The sequence below is a fragment of the Neovison vison genome, chromosome 11, assembly GCF_020171115.1.
Source record: "Neovison vison isolate M4711 chromosome 11, ASM_NN_V1, whole genome shotgun sequence".
NCBI classification, from domain to species: domain Eukaryota; kingdom Metazoa; phylum Chordata; class Mammalia; order Carnivora; family Mustelidae; genus Neogale; species Neogale vison.
In genome coordinates this window covers 168,346,066-168,352,627 of record NC_058101.1, presented here as the reverse complement: position 1 = coordinate 168,352,627, position 6,562 = coordinate 168,346,066, and positions in this window count along the sequence as shown.

Below are 6,562 nucleotides of genomic sequence, written 5' to 3'. Positions count from 1 at the left end.
ATCTGCGTTGCTGCCATCTGCGCCGGAGCCGCCGCCTCTTGTGTAGCCAACACCGCTTGTGCAGCCGAGGCAGTCTGCGCCGACGCCGCTGTCTGCGCGGACGCCGCTGTCTGCTCCACCGCCGCGGCTGACGCCCCCGCCGCTGCTGGAGCCAAGGACGCCCAAGCGGTTGCCGCTTGTGCAGCCCAGCTGTCTGCGCCAATGCCGCTTGCCCGCCCACACCGTCGTCTGTGCCGGGGCCGCTGCCGCAGCCAACACCGCCTGCGCCGCCGCCGACAATGCCGCCGCCACCAAAGCCACCGCCATCTGCACCGCCACCGCCTGCGCCGCCGACGCCGCTGTCTGCACCGCCACTGTTACCCCTGCCGCCGCCAGTGCCGTCTGCGCCGCCACCGCCGCTGCCGCCTCTTGAATCCCCACGCTGCTTGTGCAGCCCAGGCCGCTTGCGCCGCCGACGCCGTCCCCGCCTCTTCTCTGGCCAACGCCCTCTGCACCGCCTCAGACACCGCTTAAGCCGCGGGCGCATGCCCCGGCTGCGCCGCTGCGGCTACGGAGGCTGATGGCGCTGGCGGGGCAGACAGTGGAGGCGGCGGAAGCGGCGGCGGCGGAAGCGGCTGCGTCAGAGGCGCTAGCGGCCCTGCGGCGTAACAGTGGCCGCAGACAGCGGCGTTGAGGGCGCCGAGAGGCATAGGGGCGGATGCCTTCAGCTGCACAAGCCACTTAGGGTCCGAAGGCGTCCGGGGCTCAAGCGGTGGCGGCAGCGGCATAAGCGGTGGCGACGGCGGGGATAGCAGTGGCAGCGGCTTCAGCGGCACAAGCGGCGTCGGTGACGGCGCAGAGGACGTCAGCGGCGGAACCAGCGACGGCGCCGAGGACGGCGTCAACGGTGCAAGCGGTCTCTGCGCAGACAACGCGGCGGTGCAGACAGCAGCGGCTTCAGCGTCGTCGGTAGGAGCGACGGTGCAGACAGCGGCTTCAGCGTCGCAAGCGGCGGTGCAGATGGAGGTGGCTTCGACGGAACAAGCGACATCAGCGGCGGCGCAGGCAGTGTTGGCTGCGGAAGGGGCGGCCACACAAACGACGGCGTCCGCGGTGCAAGCAGCATTGGCACAGACAGCTGGACTGCGCAAGCGGCAACCGCTTGGGCGTTCAGGGCTCCAGCGGCGGCGGCGGTGTCTGCGGCGGTAGCAGCGGTGGAGCAAACAGCGGCGTCTGCGCAGACTGCGTTGGCTGCACAAGCGGTGTTGGCAACTCAAGGGGCGGCTGCGGCGCAGATGGCAGCAACGCAGATGGCGGCGGCGGAGCGGCGGCGGGGGCTGCGCAAGCGGCGGCAGCGGGAGCCCGAGGGACAGCAACTGAGGAAGGGCAGAGGTAGGGCTGAGGACTGTCGCCGAGAAGGGAGGGGGGCCGGTTTGTGAGGACTTCATGGACGGCATTTTCCTTCCAGTGGCGCCACTTTGGCCTTTGGGAGGGTGGCGTGCGGGGGTAGAGCCCACCCGTGTCCTTCTGCGATAAGGAGAGCCCGACCAGGTACCTGCTCTTAGCTGAGAGGGTGGAAGGGGAGGGAGGGCTGTGGGGTAGAGGGGGCTGGCGACGACAAGTTTCCGTGGCTACCCAGGGCAGACTAAAATGGAGATCCTGGGCCTGGGGGAGGCTGCGGCAGCAGTGGGCGCTGTCGCTCCCGCTGGAGGCTGGCGGCTCTGAGTGCAGCAGCCCTGGCAGCTCCTCCTCAGCGGCCCTACGCCGCTGCCACCGCCATTACCATTCCTCCCAGGCAAAGGGAGATTTACCCAGGTAGGGAGAAAGGGAGGGAGCCAGCCTGGGAGGGGAGAGGGAAGGATCTGGCCCATTTCCCGCCACAGGCCTCTGGCTGCCTCTACCTGCTCCCTCCAGATCTGCCCAGCATCTCCCCTGCCGGCCCCCTCCCCAGCCCCATGCTGCAGTCCGCAAGTCGGCCACTCCCCATGACCGCCTTGGCCTCTCTCAGGCCGCTGCCATCTCCACTGCCTGTGGGAGGCAGCATGGTCTGGGCCCAGAGTTTGTGGGGTGCACATGGGGGCGCCCCGTACACTCCACAGTCCCTGTTTTGGTCCCTGGAAAGGGTGGGTGGGTGGTCGGTCTTCCAGCCATGTTTGCAGCAGTGGATGCCTGGGAAGTTGTGAGGGCTCACCACTGCCTGTATTTTGCTGTTTCTCCTCCTTTGTAACTGGATCCCTGTCTCTTCCCTCCCCTTTCCCCCACTCCTCCCTCCTCAGAAGGCCAGAAAGACCAGGGAACCTGCTGCAGAGAAAGGCTTTTGGGGTTAGAGCACCTACACCTTCAGAAGCTGCACTGAAGCCTTCATAGACAGCATCTGCGATGTGAGGGAAGGCACCTCCACTAGGTATTTGAAGATCTGGGTTAGCTTTGATGGGAGGACTTTTGTTGCTTAAGGTGTGGGAGAGGGTGAGGGCTCTCCTTGAGGTCCTCTTTCCAACTTGTTGAGGATGGCTTTTTTGCATTTTCGGGCGGTTGATGTGTGGTTTTGGTTGTGTGTATTTCTTGTTGGGTGCAAAGCAGACACATCTCCAATGGAGACATATAAATGGCCATCAGACACATGAAAAAATGTTCATCATCACTAGCCCTCAGGTAGATTCAAATTAAAACCACATTGAGATATCACCTTACACCAGTTAGAATGGCCAGAATTAGCAAGACAGGAAACAACTGTATTGGAGGGGTTGTGGAGAAAGGTGAACCCTCTTCCACTGTTGGTGGGAATGCAAGTTGGTGCAACCTCTTTGGAGAACAGTGTGGAGATTCCTCAAGAAATTAAAAATAAAACTTCCCTATGACCTGGCCATTGGGCTCCTGGGTATTTACCCCAAAGGTACAGATGTAGTGAAAAGAAGGGCCATCTGTACCCCAGTGTTTATAGCAGCAATGGCCATGGTCGCCAAACTGTGGAAAGAACCAAGATGCCCTTCAACAGACGAATGGATAAGGAAGATATGGTCCATATACACTATGGAGTGTTATGCCTCCATCAGAAAGGACGAATGCCCAACTTTTGTAGCAACATGGACGGGACTGGAAGAGATTATGCTGAGTGAAATAAGTCAAGCAGAGAGAGTCAATTATCATAAGGTTTCACTTAATTGTGGAGCATAACAAATAGCATGCAGGACATGGGAAGATAGAGAGGAAAAGGGAGTTGGGGGAAATTGGAAGGGGAGGTGAACCATGAGAGCCTAGGGACTTGGAAAAACAATCTAAGGGGTTTGAAGGGCGGGGGGTTTGTAGGTAGGGGGAACCAGGTGGTGGGTTTTAGAGAGTGCAGGGATTGCATGGAGTACTGGGTGTGGTGCAAAAATAATGAATATTGTTATGCTGAAAATAAATAAGAAATAAATTTAAAAAAAAAACAAAAAAAGTATTCCATTGTGTATACATGTATATATATACACATATGTGTTTATGTATGCGTATACTTGTGTATACATGTAGTTTTCCAGTTTGGAGCATTGTGAATAGAGCTAAGAACATCTGTGTAATAAGTTTGCATAGTTTCATATGGAAAAAAACAAAAAAAGAAAATGTTGAGTTTCAAATATGCAATTTAAGAGTATATAACCTTGGGAAAGTAATTTATAACCCTATATATTATACAGTAACTAGGTGGTACAGGAGAAAATATACACATTTTATAACTTTTATGTAGAAATATGTAACATTTGATGTAAAAATGCATAAATAAAAAGTATTAAGTAGAGCTGGTGTTATTCCCAGTTTACAAATAAGAGCATAATGATTGATTTGTCTACAGTCTGACAGTGTTTAGGTGCAACAATTAAAAACCAAGCTAAATCTTTTTTCTCGATATCCGTTTTACATCACATGTCTATTATGCATAGGCAGAAAGCATGACACAATTTGAATCCCCATTTTTCTATGTATTTAATAATCTTTCTTGATTTGAGTGTATTGGGGAGCTCAAGTCAAATGAAAGCCTACATTAGTGAAAATTTCACATTTCATTTGTGAAATGAAAAACAACATTTGTGGTAAGAAAGCCAATAGAATTTTGTTACATTCTTGATGCACACCCCATGGAGTATCAGCTAAAAGAGAATCATTGTATAATTAGAAAATAACATCAAAATTAAACAGCAGTAAATAAGTAAATAGACATATGCTTTCCACTACCCAGGTTAATAATTAAAATACAGTCATATGTAGTGTGCAAATATGTGTATGTAGGGGGGAAAACAGAGTGAAATGTAGTCTCAAGAGATCTGGCCTTGAGGTTTAGGCTACCTTTCAAAACCCAGGGGTTGGATCTACTTTCTATAGTTACCACATTATATAGTTTAAGCCTTAATTTTCTCAAGAAATTGCACAATACTCCAGCAAAAGGGAAGTATAGCTATCTATACACTAGGAAAAAAAAAAACAACAAAATAAAATGAATTAAAGCCATTTCCAAAGAACTCCAGATATATGTTGAATGGATAAAGACGTGGACAAAAACTGTCATTGTTATGTTTCCATATGTTAAAGAACTGAAGAAAAACCATGTTTAAAGAATACACCGGGGTGCCTGGGTGGCTTAGTGGGTTAAAGCCTCTGCCTTTGGCTCAGGTCATGATCCCAGGGTCCTGGGATCTAGCCCAGCACTGGGCTCTCTGCTCAGCAGGGAACCTGCTTCCTCCTCTCTCTCTTTCTGCCTGCCTCTCTGCCTACTTGTAATCTCTGTCAAATAAATAAATAAAATCTTTCAAAAAAGAATACACAGGAAGTACAAGAATGGTGCCCCACCAAATCAAAAATATACTAGAAATAAAATTAAACAGAATGAAATGAAAGTTGCATTATAACTGAAATAAAATATTCTCCAGATGAGCTCAATGGTAGTAAAAGATGAAATAATCAGGGAATATAAATAGAGATCAATTGAGATTATCCAGTCTGAAAAACCAAAAGACCTATAAATGTAGTATTCATGTTGAAGAACTAAAGTCACTGAATGTATGGTCTCTAACTCCATGCAATAAAATAAAGGTCATTCACAAAAGGACACAGAAAATTCACAAGTATGTGGAAAATAAATAACACACTCCCAAATGAGATATGAGTCAAAAAAGAAATCACAGTAGAAGTTAGAAAATACCTTGAGATGATTGAAAGCCAAAAATATGTCAATTGCTCATCTCTTGAAAGTGAAAATATAAAATACAAAGTCTTATGGGATACAGTTAAGTTTTTTTTTTTTTTTTGAGGGAAACTTAGGATTATAAACATATATTTAAAAAGGAAGAAAGTGTTATTTTAATAACCTATCATGGGCGCCTGGGTGGCCCAGTGGGTTAAGCCCCTGCATTCGGCTCAGGTCATAATCTCAGGGTCCTGGGATCGAGTCCCGCATCGGGCTCTCTGCTCAGCAGGGGGCCTGCTTCCCTTCCTCTCTCTCTGCCTGCCTCTCTGCCTACTGTGATCTCTCTCTGTCAAATAAATAAATAAAATCTTAAAAAAAAATAACCGATCATCGTAAGAAATGACAAAATGAAAAACAAATTAGGGGCTTATAGGTGGCTCAGTTGGTTAGGTGACCAGTTCTTGGTTTTGGCTCAGGTCATGATCTCAGGGTTGTGGTCTCGATCCCTGTGTTGGGCTCTGTGCTCAGTGAGGACTGCTTTTGTCTCTCTGCTCTTCCCTTCTCAATCACTCTTTCAGTCTCTCAAATAAAGAAATAAAAATAAAAACTTGATAAAGGAAGAATGAGTTAAAAGGCAAGCAAAAGGAAAGAAATTTTGAAAGATGAGATCAGATATAAATGAAGTAAGACAACAGAGAAAATCAATATATACAAAAGCTAATTCTTTTTTTGTTTTATTATTTGTTTGACAGAGACAGATCAAAAGTAGGCAGGAGGCAGGCAGAGAGAAAGGAAGGGAAGCAGGCTCCCTGCTGAGCAGTGAGCCTGATGAGGGGCTTGATCCCAGGACCCTGAGAACAGTTCGCATTCATTCTGTGAGAATCCGTATTAGCCAGATCCCAAAACCAGGTAAAGATGACACAAGAAAATGAAATTATAGACCAATGTCTCTTAGAACTGTAGACACAAAAATCTTCAATACTAATGCTAGTAAACTGAATTCAGCAACACATAAAATGCTATGGCCAAAGAGGATTTATCTCAGGTATGCAAAGTTTGCTAAAAATGTGATATTTAGGGGCACCTGGGTGGCTCAGTCATTGGGCATTTGCCTTCAGCTCAGGTCATGATCCCAGGGTCTTGGGATCAAGCCCTGCATAAGGCTCCAAGCCTGGCAGAGGGCATGCGTTCTGAGGATCCACTAAGACTGACCTCGCTCTATATACATGCAAGGCACCTTCCATCTCCATCCCCAGCTCAAGGGAAGATGGTTTTTACCTTGAAACTAATTATCAAAAGTTCTGCACCTAATTCTATACTCATGAATTTGTTTTCTTTTTCTTAAAGAACTCCCCAACACCAGCAAATTACATAGGCTTTAGGCACTGCAAAGTCTACACCCACTCTTGTCCTACACGTTACTGT